Source organism: Pinus tabuliformis, chromosome 5_2 (genome assembly GCF_031772625.1).
Source record: "Pinus tabuliformis cultivar Carrire ecotype Pingquan chromosome 5_2, CPIR1, whole genome shotgun sequence".
In the NCBI taxonomy this organism is placed as follows: Eukaryota; Viridiplantae; Streptophyta; class Pinopsida; order Pinales; family Pinaceae; genus Pinus; species Pinus tabuliformis.
In genome coordinates, this window is record NC_142306.1 from 377,132,545 (window position 1) to 377,146,681 (window position 14,137).

General features: G+C 38.7%; 1 pseudogene; it reads left to right on the forward strand.

The window, feature by feature from the left end:
• The first annotated feature begins 12,615 nt into the window (after positions 1-12,615).
• LOC149159034 (protein JINGUBANG pseudogene) lies at positions 12,616-13,107 on the forward strand (annotated as a pseudogene).
• The last annotated feature ends 1,030 nt before the right edge of the window (positions 13,108-14,137 follow it).

A 14,137-nucleotide genomic window follows, 5' to 3' on the forward strand; every position in this document is an offset into this window, starting at 1 on the left:
TGGGCACGAGATTGCGTCGGAATGGCTAGTCACTTCCGATGCCTGAAATACCCATTAAAGTCTTAGTTCAATTTAGATATACTCGTAGACCATTAAAATGTTATGGACTTTTCTCCCATGGGGTTGGTAATAGCCTTGCCCATGATGACAATTAAACTACTTTTTTTGGCTTTTAGGTAAATACCTTACCTTCCTTCAGTAGCTATTTATTTAATTATAATAGCCTCTAATAAGGATGTGGATGTGGAAATCGTTGAAGATCAATAAGTGAACATTTGAAACCCCAAAAACCTGATAAAATTTCCATTACAATGAAAAAGTTGCTTCAAAACCTCTATAACTTAATAAAGTTTCTGCTGAGACTCTGAAACCCTCAAATCATATGAACATTTCCTATTAACAGAGATTTCTAGGATTTTGTCAACCGAAATTAGGATTTCAGGACAATGACCATCGACAGTGGTATCCATATGTAGAGGTTAAATGATGGTGGAGACTATGGTAATTGACATATGTTCATGGTTTTGCTGACAGTTGGAATTATAAAGGGTGAGTAACATGTAATAACATGACCAAATATTTTTATATTCAAAGTTGTAAAGAAGAGATAGAATTCGTGTAAAAAAAAATCATGAATAGATGGAAATGTGTGTAAAGTCTCGAGGCTTAGAAGGAAAAAAACTTATGGCCTTTGGGCCTCCACACCATTCTGCAACATCTCAACCATCATATAACCTCCATATGCAAATACTGGCACGTTCTTGTCCATAGTGTACTGACACCATTATGGCAAAGATATTTGAAAAATGACAATGGATTCTTTGTTGAGCACCATGCAGTAACTGGTCGGTGTGGCGGACGATCTAGAGAAGTTGGTCAACACTGAGAGTCAAAGACAAAAGGGAAGGTGAAATAGACTTGAGGAAAAAACAAATGGTACGTTGGCTGGAGGTAACAAACGTTTCATTGGTTGCAGAAAAGCCTCATTCTGGCAACATCCGAAAGTGGAATGGCAATTTAAATCAAGCAAGGTTTCCAAGAAATGTGTTTCAGTTGAAAGAAAGTGTTCCTTGTGACAAGAGATTTGCTATCAAGGTGTTGTAGGTGCATGTGAATTTCATGGGACTAAAGCCTCCTTTGCCTTTCATTGTCGTGCAGGTTATGTGTGGTCATTTTTTTGGTTTCTACTCCTTCAAAATTGGAAATATTTAAAAAATTATTATATAGATGCATCTTAAGATTGAAAACAATATTGGTTCTGTTACGGGCTAGAACGATGAACCCTAACTTCTTGGATGTCGCCTCCCTTCCTCTGGTCACCGCCTGGCCTCTGCCTGGCCCTGATGTTGACGGTGGAGCGCGTTTCAGACACAGGGCGCTGGTTTTCCCCTTAAGCAATGATCTGCAGGCTGGATCGATGATCCCTAACTTCCTGGATGCCGCCTCCGTTTCTCTGGCCGCCGCCTGGCCTCTGCTCAGCCCTGATGTTGTCGGCGGAGCGCGTTTCAGCCACAGGGTGCGGGTTTTCCCCTGAAGCAATGATTTGCAGGTATTTCATCATTTTCTGAACGCCTCCCGCTCTTCTTTAGCTTCCACTCGGATTTCTGGGGTTGCCAGACTGCGGCCCTCTGTGGCTGCTTCTGGCACCCTTCGCTCCCCTCAGACTGCAAACATGATGGCCAAGGATGATCAGGTGGATCATTCTCACGCTTTTCCTCAGATGGCGGCAAATGGGAAGACGTTCTATGATCCAGAAGGCTGCTCAACCTTCTTATTACCTCCTTTGCCTCCCAAGAATAGCCAGTACTTTGTTTTTAATCTCCAGAATTTTCTCAGAACCCTGGATCTATCTGGACGGTCCATATGGAGGCCTGATGGCGCGGGATGCATCGACAGTCTCAATGACGATGGAATACCCCCATCCTCTTCTCTCATGCCCTTCCGGCAAGTTCAGAAAAAGAATACCCAACAAAGCTCCTGCGTCCTTTCGTCTCAGATCTGCAGAGGAAAGAGGAACCCTGATCTTCTTGTCTCATTTCAGATCCAAATCAAGCTCATCTTTGGCAAAACCCTGCTACAATGGGTGAGCTCTACGGATCTAGTGCAGGACCTCAAGCACGCACTGGATCTCAAGCTGGGGATCCCCTCGGCAGCTCAACGACTTCTCTATGAAGGTAAACAACTTGAGGATCTATACTCTCTTTCTTTTTACAGCATTAAGAGAAATGCTTCCATTAGTATTGCCCTTCGTTTGAGAGGGGGAGCTGCAGGACAATCATCCTCAGCCAAGGCATACTCATACAAAGAGGCTGTCCATGCACAGAAGCAGGAAAAAACAGTTCCACCAGTTCAGGCTCCCAAACCTTTTCTGGTGGACAAACTGGAGGAAACCCCCTCCATCGAAATCGGGCATCCAACGCTGGATGAGCAAACCCAAAAGTATGCAGAGCATGGCATTATATGCAGGTTCAATGGGCTATGGCCGCGCACAGCAGACCTCTACTAGTGGATTCACTCTAACTGGACCAACAATTGTCAGGTTCTATTATGCTCAAAAGGCTTTTTCATCACAGTGTTTGCTTTTGATGAGGACTACCAAAAAGCCTTAAAAGCAGGGCCATGGTTCTGGGGCTCAGCAGGTCTATTCCTCACCCCCTGGTTCCCAGACTTCGATCCATCTACAGCAATCATCACCAAGCTCCCAATCTGGGTCAGACTTCCTAATCTCCCGGCACATCTATGGCACTTTGCGGTGTTCCAAGGGATAGGTAATTCTCTAGGCCGCTTTCTAGACACAGACACGTCTAGAGGGGAAAAGGGCCTATACACCTTTGCCAGAATCTGTGCAGAAATAGACATGAGCAAAGGTCTCCCTGACAAGATCAATCTCAAGATTGGAGACTTCCACTGGACTCAGAACTTGGATTACGAGAACACAGCCTTCCGTTGCCACAACTGCCATCACATAGGGCACCTTCAGAGCTCTTTTCCCTCGATGCCTGCCCAAAAAAAGAAATCCAATCCTAAGCAGAAATCCAAAAGCTGGAAGCTGCATGACCCTCCCCCATGGACGATTTTGATTTCAGCTCGGATGAAGAGGAGGAGAATGAGGAGGAAGTGGTTGCGAAGATGGCACAGGATCTGCCCTCGGCTGAGCCCGAAAATCTGTCTATCCAGCCATTCTCTCAGAAAAGAATTCATGAATCTTCTACCTCGGACTCAGATAAGGAAAACTCTCAGTTAGCCTAGCTCAGTTTGCAAACCTTGCCAGCTCAGCATTGCCCTCTTGAATGGGTCAAAGTTGGTAAAAGAAAGGGAAAAAGTGCCGAATAGTTGACTCTGTCGATGTTGGGTAGAATCCTATGCTTTGCTTTCGCTCCCTGGTTCTTCTAGTTACTTCCTGCTCAGCTCTACCTTCTTCTCTCTTCTTCTAGGAGCCGAGGTGGATAGCGTATCCTTTCCGGATGCCTGCGCTCTTGCTTCTCCTGGCTGTAATTTCCTGCTGTACATTACTTTCCTTTAATAGATTTAATCATTACCGAGAAAAATAAAGATTGAAAATAATATTTGCATGAAGATTTTGGTACAAACTAGTTACCTGTTACATTTCAAAAGAAAATCCTTGAGGTCTTTGAGGTTTGATGAAGTTCAATGTCCTTCAACTTCGATGTTTTCCTCTTGAAACAAAAACACATAAGAATGTGCCCCTCTTTAGTATACATTGGCACCTGCAAGTCATAGTGCAGGAAAAATTGAATGGAGATACTAAACAAAGGCCATTCCTCCATGCCTATTCAATGCATAAACAAGCAACCCGAGAGCCTGGCCATAAATGAAGTGAACAATGAATGAATTTTGTAAGTGAATATTGAATGTGAGATGATGGGCAGGTGATTATGTAGGAATGGCTTGTCACTTCAGATACCTGGAATACCCATTAAATTCTCACTTCACTTTAAATAGATGGAGGATCAATTTAACCATGACAGAGGGAAGGAACAGTTTGATGATGACAAAGAGAAGAGGGAAGTAAGACACGTAGACCCTAGGTTTCTATATGCTTTGCAGATCACTAATGACATATAGTCATATACATAGAATGACATGCCCCATCTTAATACGCAGGCATATTGGTCACCATTGCCTATAAAGCAGAGAAATTAACAACACTATAAATGAACATGGAGCAAGTACCATAATTAGAGTAAGGCAAGTAAGCATAAAGTACCATAATTAGAGTAAGGCAAGTAAGCATAAAGACAATATTACTGTAGTATAGCAATAAGAATGCCCTTGAACACAGTTCATAAGAATACCACATCTATACTCTATACTCTCTCTTCAATTAAAGAAAAAATAAACAAGGATGTCGGTGTGCCATTCACATTCGTCATGTAACCTTTGAGAAAAGGAATTTCACACAATAAAAATGCCAAAAGGTTAAAATTCCATCTGACAATTCCTTATGACGACCTATCTCCTTAAATATAAATTATAAAGAAAAAGTGAAACAACAAAACATGAAAACGTGCATAGCACAAAAAAAATTACATAATATAATTAACAAAATTACAATCTTCTGGCATCAAACTTACTACAACATTACAGGTCTCTTTGAGGCTTCTTAAATATATATAACTTTGATATCATCACAACAACTACATTAAGTGCCACCTCACAATTATGAATATTCATGTTCACATAAATTTTGGATTTTGATATATATATATATATATATCATTTTCATTTTTTTACAATTCCAACATGTAGTCTAACCAGGCTATAATTTTGGGCGGAAAACAATAGAAATTCTCCAAACTTTTGATAAAATTTGGTAGATATTTTTGATTTTAGGGTACCCTAGGATTTTGGATGGGGCTGAATCATTAAAAAGGAAATGATCCAAACACTCTATATTTAAAAAAAAATGGGTGGATTCCAGCGAGAAATACAATCCCTCAAAATTGTGGCCTCTATATACAACGTCATTCCAACACAAGAGTTTTGCAACGGGAATTTCGGATAGAAACACCTTTTACAGTGCGCTGGCCTTCCAATTCGGGACCAAAGACGGTTTTTATTGGCTTGACTCTCATGCTTCTCCGTATACCGAAAAATGGCAACCGGTTGCCTTCCCAACTGGAGGCCAAGAAATGGAAGCTCATGGACGTTAAGATAACATGGCACTCAGGCAGACCATAAGACATATAGCGTACGAGTTCTCAAACTGAGCGGAGTTCAGCAATGACAATATGTCTGCAGCGACTTCCCCATTCGCGTTGTGGGGCTGTCTTCCACATAGCTTCCTCGGTGATCGATGATTTTGATGTGCCTAATATCAAGATCGAGTGCCACGAGGACAGACGCCCATTTGACGGCCGTTTCATAGTGCCACACCATGAGCCTCACTGAGAATTGAATAAGCCCTGCGTAACCATGTTTAGTGGTATGAAACAAGAAAATTGATTATAACAATGAAAGGTAATATTGGTATTGTCCTACGCTAGGCAAAGGCACGTGGTGCCGTGAAGAGGAAGTTTAAAACAATGTTAAGTTTTTTTGTTCTCTGATTGGAGTTTGATAGATGATCATGTAAGGTTCCAAAATTTGCCTTACCACGATTTATTGGTCTAAATACCGTGTGAATTGGTATAACGATCATTTTACATTTTTTTGAAAGTTTGGGCGGAAGTTGAAATTTAATACGCGTTGCACGTTTTTTTTGTATGTTTGTTTAGGAGGGCGGTGGATGACCGAAGTTTTAAACCTATAAAAAATATATATCTAGAAATTACTGTATAAATAGTAAAGAAATTGTTAAGTATATTTGATCGAAGATTCTTTTTCCTTAACAATTATTCAAGTTACTAAATAATTATGAATTTTCCAACCTTGATTATTGCAAGTTGCTGAATTATCATGAAGTTTCTAACATTGATTAAGGTGTAATTCACGGCCCGTTTTGTTCAAACGAAATGCATGATTTATACTTCAAGTTGCCCGTCAAACGAGCCTTTGTCCACTTCAAAAATACAAGATATATGATCGAAGTCACTTGCTCCAAGAATAAATATATGAAATGATGGAGAAAAATTCGTTTGAGATTTTCTAAATTTCATGTTGCAATTTATATATTGCAGTGAATGCCTTGTGCGAGGCAAATTGACTTTGTGGAAGCACTCATATTTTATGTGAAACCATCATGGCCATGTCATACTTGCAATTATAGTGATTCCAATTTTCGGTTAGAAATAATAGAGAATATCTTAGAATAGTGAATTGGTTCACAGTACCTCACGGATAGGAATTAGTTTCTATTTTCTACGGTATGGTTTTAACTTTCCTAAAACTATGATTACTATATAATGTGTGATGTACATAGACAATGTAGAGCGTTCTACAGAGCCAAACTCTCTTGGTTCAGACTCTTTCGTAAAGTTGAACAATGGGTATTTTTAATTAATTTAAACATCACTTTTTAACATGGTATCAGAGCGTCAGAGCTGAGAACCCTGCTCGTTGAGTGAAGGATTTGAAAGGTGCGCTTGAGGCGAAATCGTTGCATGCGTTTGAGGGAAAAATCGCTCTAATCCCACTCTCAGAATTCCCACATTTTTGTTTTGGATGACTGTCACTCAATAATCTTGGATAGTCACGACAACCGATGCGAACCCGTGTTGGCTAATTGCGCCGACCGTGCAAACAAAAAAAAGGGGTCATGTCTTGGCCAAGGTCTGCCGAGAGAATGCTGCGTGGAGGCCGAGGTCTGCCAAGAGAAGGCTGCGACGACCCTATACGTGGAGAGGGCGCACAGACTACAAGGGATCAACCAGTGCTAGAGGCTTTTGAAAATACTAGAAATCAGACTCGCAGAGATCAACAATTTCTGTCTTTGACATAGATCTGAGGTAAATCTAACATACACTTTTTTTTACTTGTTAATTTTTTAATCGCCAAGATGAATAATGAAATGATTGAAGCATACTTGAATAAGCATAACAAGCTCGATGGCTCTAATTATGCGAATTGGAAATTCAAGATGCAGACTCTATTAGAAGTGTAGAGTGCTTGAACGATTGCAAATAGAGATAACCAGAAGCCAGCAGTTGGATTGGCATCGATCCCAGATTGGGAGAAGCGAGAAAGTAAAGCAAGGACACTGCTGAAGATGTCAGTGAAAGACTCCATTATAACACATATCAAAGAATGTAAATCAACAAGTGAAATTTGGGGAATTTTGAAGGATTCGTATGAGATCAAGAATACAGATCATCTTCTGCTCCTGAAGAGAAAGATCTTATCCTTGAAGATGGAGGAAAATGAAACAGTTGCTTCCTTCATAGCTAGGATGAAAGATATGGAGAACAAATTGGCAGACATTGGTGATACAGTTGCAAATACAGATCTTGTAACAATTACCATGAATGGTGTGACCGATGACTACCAAATGTTTATCACTCGGACAAATGCAAGAGAGAAAATCCCAAAGTTTGAAGAACTGACAGGAATATTAATGCAACAAGAAGAAAGAAGATCGAATCTAAATCCCTAGAGTGCAGATCTTGCGTTGATGGCAAAGAAGAACTTCTTCAAAGCAAAAAGGAAATCCGCAACAGAAAAATAGAGGAAACTCACAGAAAAGACCAAATCAGACTCAAGGTATGCATCTGAATAGAAACAACTTTGAAATTAAATATTTTTATTGCGGAAAAATTGGTCATATAGCTAAGGAGTGCAGGAAGAAGATATATCATGAACAACAACAGAAGTAGAAATGACATGCAGGTCATCTTGTAAATGACAATCATATGTAGAACTTTAGATTGTTTATGGAAGACTTTGATAAGAATGTTGATGCAGACATCTGGTATGTAGATTTGGGAGCATCAACACATATGACGGGGAACAAGAAATGGTTCGAAGATTTTAAAGAAATCAACGACGGAGCACAAATCTACCTAGGTGATGATAGAAGTCATCAGATCAAAGGGTGTGGAAAGATTTTTGTCATTTTACCTAATGGTACTGTAAGACAATTTCATAATGTCATGTATGTGTCCGGTGTAACAAAGAACTTGATTTCTATATCCATTATTACAGATCAAGATCTTAAAGTTGAATTTTTAAATCTAACTGTTATATTAAAGATTTGTTAGATGGCATTAAGACTATTGGTACAGGAATTCGAAAAGGAGGTTTGTACAAATTGGACATAAGACCAGCACTAGTTTGAGCTTTGACAGTAGCGAGTTTGACTACAGAAGAGCTGTGGCATCAGAGATTTGGTCATATCAACTACAATGATTTGTTGGTACTTCAGAAAAAGCAAATGGTAAGAGATCTTCCTATGTTAACACAAGTGCGTAATGTGATGCCTGTACATTAAGAAAGATGCATAGAGAGGAATTCCTGTTCGAGTAGAGAAGAAACAGAGAGACATACCTGAATTAGTGAACACAGATCTTTGTGGACCCATGCAAACAAAGTCATTAGGAGGTGCACTGTATTTTTTACTGTTTGTTGATGATTGCACAAAGTTTTATTGGGTATATTTTTTGAGCAAGAAAAGTCACATATTTGAATACTTTAAGCAGTTCTGAAACATGATTGAAAAGAAAACAGGGAAGCATATAAAAATTCTCTACTCTGATTAAGGGGGAGAATACAGGAAGGATGAGCTTATCAAGTATTGTCAAGACCATGGAATATTACAGCAATTCACAGTGCCCCATACTCCTCAGCAGAATGGAGTAACGAAAAGAAAAAATAAAACATTGGTGGAATGTGCTAGGAGCATGTTGAAAGGTAAGGATCTTTCGAATGGTTTTTGGGTTAAAGTATTGAATACTGCAGTTTATTTGAAAATATGAGTCCTACAAAGAGTCATGAGTTAAAAACTCATGATGAATCATTATATGGATTTAAGCTTGCAGTAAAACATTTAAGAGTGTTTGGGTCTAAAGCATTTGCACATATTCCAAAGGAAGACAAAAGAAAACTAGATTCAAAAGCCATCAGATGTACCTTTATAGGGTATTGTTCACAATATAAAGCTTATAGATTATTTAATCCCTCTACTCACAAGATTTTCGTTAGTAGAGATGTCATATTGCATGAGAAGGATCATGGAGAATCTAATAAGTGCAATGAGGAATGGGATATTCCGTTCTTGGTCGAAAAAGGAAGTGATGAATCAGGTGACGGAAATGAGCAGCAACAGATACAACAACAACAGCAGCAGGAAGGTAAAGAAGATGATATAGCTATCAAGCCAAGTCCTGAAAATGATGATCAGATAAGGTTTGAAGCTACCCCACCACTCAGGATATCAGGTAGGAAAGCTTAGTTGCCAACAAGATATAGGAAAAATGCTTTTATAACTAGTATGATGAATGTTGTTGAACCTTCTAATTATAAGAAAGAAAATGAATGTAGTGAATGGAAAACAACTATGGAACAGGAATATGAATCTATAATCAGGAACAACACTTGGGAGCTGGTTAAACTTCCTAAAGGGAAACAAACCATAGATTGTAAATGGTTGTATAAACCAAAGATTAATGCAGATGGAACCATAGATAAATTAAAGCCAGATTGGTAGCAAAGGGGTATTCACAAAAAGAAGGCATTGACTATGAAGAAACCTTTGCTCCCATAGCTAAACTAAATACCATCAGAATGTTGATTGCTTTAGCTACTAAGAAACATTGAATGATTCACCAACTAGATGTCATTTAAATGGAGAATTGAAAGAAGAGGTTAATCTAGAGAAACTTGAGGGGTTTGTCCATAAAGGGAAAGAACATTTAGTTTATAGATTAAAGAAAGCTCTATATGGACTAAAGCAAGCACCCAGATCCTGGTATGAAAAGACTGATTCATTTTTTCTGCAACTTGGCTACAACAGAAGTAAAAATGACCCTAGTGTGTATACCATGAAATACGAACATGGGCACATAGTGTTGATTTCTTTGTATGTAGATGACTTAATTATTACAGGTGATGTTATTGCTCTAATCAAAGAAATCAAGCAACAAATGTCACAGGTGCTCGAAATGAAAGACCTTGGTGAATTAAGATACTTTTTGGGCCTTGAGATTTGGAGAAATTCGAGACAAACTTTTTTGTCCTAGGGTAAGTATGTCAAAGGTCTACTCGAAAGATTCAGGATGGATCAGTGTAAGGTTGCAGCAGTACCACTACAGCAAAACATTAAACTTCAGAGTGAGGATGGCTCTAAAGAGGTAGATGCGACACTTTATAGACAGCTGGTTGGGAGTCTAATCTACCTGACCACTACTAGACCAGATTTGGCTTATGCAGTTAGTGTGCTAAATCAATACATGTCCAAGCCACTTGACAGTCATTGGAATGCAGTGAAATTTGTTCTAAGGTATCTACAAGGTACTATAAACTATGGTATTATTTATATTGATTCCTCTGATGTTAGATTGACAGGATTTATATATTTATACTCGGCTAGAAATGTAGACGACCACAGATAAATAAGAGCCTATGCATTCAACATTGGATTTGGGGTGATTACATGGAGCAGCAAGAAACATAACACAGTTTCCTTGTCTTTAGCGGAAGCAGAGTATCAAGCCATGTGCGTAGCAACATGTGAGGTAGTTTGGTTGTGGAGACTTCTCTAGGATGTAGAGGAAAAACAGAAAGATGCAACAACAATCAGATGCGACAATTAGAGTTCAATCAAACTTGCTAATAATCTGGTGTTTCACAAGAACACTAAACACATTGATACACAATTCCACTTTGTCAGGGAGAAAGTGCAATCAAAAGAAATCCATCTTGTATATTGTAATACATGTGATAATATTGCAAACATTTTCAGTAAGCCTCTTGGCAAAATTAAACTTGAAATGTTTAGGGAGATGTTAGGCATATTTGTGAACCCCTTCTCCATTAAGGGGGAGTGTTAGAGATAATGGAGAATATCCTAGAATAGTGAATTCGTTCACGGTACCTTAGGATAGGAATTAGTTTCTATTTTCTAGGGTACGGTTCTAACTTCCCTAAAACTATGATTACTATATAATGTGTGATGTACATGGACAATGTAGAGTGTTCTACAGAGCCAGACTCTCCTAGCTCAGACTCTTTTTCGTAGAGCTGATCAGTGGGTATTTTTTATTAATTCAAACATGACTTTTTGACATTTTCTTTGTTTGTTATAATGTAAATGGATATAATAGTTATAATCTTCAGAAGTGATGCATCTAGTGATGATATTCTTAGGCAGGTTGTCTAAATTTTTAATGATTGATTTTGGATAATTGTGTTTTGATATAACTCTATCGGAGTAGGTTTAATGGTGGATGTCATTTGCCAATTAATATAGAGACAACAGGTGTAGATTATTAGGTGTCGAAATGGTTTTTTGCACTCAAAACGGATAAAGTACTTCATTCATCTTTTCGGCGAAAGAGTTTGCAGACTCAGAGATTCACCTGCGTGGAATAAAAGAATCCACAGAAGCTATTTTTTCCATTAATGTATTGCCCCTGATGCTGCCTCAGAAAAAAATTACACCAGACCCCGGACTCCCAAATAGAGAGAAAAAACCAAAGAGAATCATCCCATCTATATGCCCCACTTCAACCTTTGCGTGTCGATATATAAATGTCTAGCCACGATTTTATTCATGGTGGAGTCTTCGACTGGTTGGTGAGGGAAACCCCACCTGCACTACATCTAGCAGTTAGTAGGCACAATCCTAGTCAATCCGATTATTGCGCGTCGAAAACACTATCTTATAATGGCATATTTTCTTTTGTAGGCAATGTTATAAATGAGCAGAAACCTATTGTCCGTAATATTTCGTTCATAGCTTTTGTTTTTCGTTAACTCGTACCCTCATCTTATTGATCTTAGAGTGCGCTTATACTGATCTGTCTCTTGTCTTGGAAATTTCATGTATTCGAGGAACTAAATCTTTGTTCATGAGATCTGAGAAATGCAGTCTGCGAATATACATTCATATTGTAGTTGAGGTGTTTGTAGCTCCCATGACAGCCATGGAAGAGCACCAAGAAATGGATTCAGTTCCCTCTGCAAGTTTAGATCAAGAAGATGGAGTTGGAAGCGAACATCGTTTTGTAGTATCAAAATACTGCCACTTCTTTGCTTGCAAGGTCATTCTAGAATGTCAGTTATCTTTGACTCCATTCTGCCACACAAAAAATATGGATGCGTGTCAACAATCAAAGGTCATGAGGGTTGCCTATATTCCATTGCATTTGTGAAAGAATGTAACTTGATATATAGAGAATTTGTTGGTAAGGTCCTTCGAGTATGTGAACAATATGATCTTTCCCGTGAACTCGTAGAACACTGCAGAGTCGGTTGCAAAGGTGGAGCAGTCAATTTATTTTGGTTGTCGAAGATAAAATATTCAGTGCCCACCAGGATCACAGGATTAGAGTATGGAAATGTTATAAGGCTCGACAGGACTCTTCTCTGCATCGTAGTATCCTGTGCATGATAACCACCGTGAAGGACTATTTTCTCAACTTTCTGTCGCTGAAAAATTATGTGGAGATACACAGGCACAAGTAGTGCCGTTGGATCCAGCATGTAGATACAATATCTACAATGGCGGTAAAAAACGGTAATCTATATTCAACTTCGTGGGGCAGAACGGTGAAGGTGTGGAGGCTCTCTGATTTTCGTTTTGTGGACTCATTTCCAGCGCACCACGACGCCATAAACGCAATGATCGTTTCTTCTCGTGGCTTAGTGTACACTGCCTCCACAGACAACACAATAGAAGTCTGGACGAAATACATCGACCATAAAAAACATTCGCTAGTGACCACCTTGGATAAGCATAAATTTGCATTGAATGGTCTCGCTCTAAGCCCGGACGGTTTGATCCTCTATGTTGGTGGAGGTGATTCTTTTGTTTTCATGTGGGAGGTCGATAAATTGGTCGACAGATGGAGCATATCTGTCACTGGCGAGTTTAAAGGACACAGACAATCTGTGTTGTGCTTGGCAACAGTCTCTGACATGGTTTGTTATGGATGTGCTGATAAGAGCATTCAAGTTTGGAAAAGAGAAGGGGTAGTTTGCATAGGTGTGTAGTAGCTTTGGAAGGCCATATAGCTCCAGTAAAGTGTATTAGTGCACGCATTGATGATTTGATGAACTGCTACATGATGCATATGGGTAGCCTCGATGGGGAAATTCGAGTATGGCATGTATTGCATGAAGGCGTGGATGAAACAAATATAGATATATCGTTGCTCACATTAGATTGGGTGGGTTTCATTCTCTAGGTTTGTAAAATGTCTTTCAATTACCGTAGGATTGAAACAAAAATTGAGTGTGGTGAGACTTTATTGAAGTGGCTCAGGTGACAGAACGAAACTTTCTATTATGAAGTTTAAATTACCAGTTTCTACCAAAATGCTATAGTACTTGTATCCAATCCTAATCTCTTAACAACTAGTTGTAGCTACCGCCTGATTTATTATGTAACTATGTTAGATTATGTGCAGTCTTGTGGACGAAATTTGCAGCAGGAGAACACAGAAAAATGTAAACGTAGCGTAAAGGCGCTATGAGTGAATGAAGATGGGAGATCGTGTTCAAAAGAAAATGTCAAATAGTCAATTGAAATTCTAAGGCAATGCTAGTGGCTTCTATTAAAAACATGAATGATCTATTTTATTTGGTAGTCTGTTGTAGATTTTTGGCTTCAAAAAATTTTTCATTGGATTTTGATTGGTGTAGTTGAAATTGGTGTAGTTGAAATTGGTTTTTCTATTAAGTATATCTGATTTTGATTTATGTCGTTTAAACTAGTTTTTTTTAGTAAGTATATAGATTCAAGACTGAAAATCTCATAGAATATTTCTATTGTTCATTCAACATCCCGAAGATACTCTTATTGTGCATTCACTACCTATTCAACATAGCTAGGGCACTCCTATTGTGCACTAAATATCCTGAAAAACCCCTAGTGTACTTTCATTGTGCATGCAACACCCTGTTAGTACTTCCATTGTGTAAAATTAATCTATAAAACTTGTTATTTCAATGAATCGTTATTACGTTTTAAACCAATTAAATAAGAAAATAAACTAAAAATCTTTTAAAAAAACACAATTAT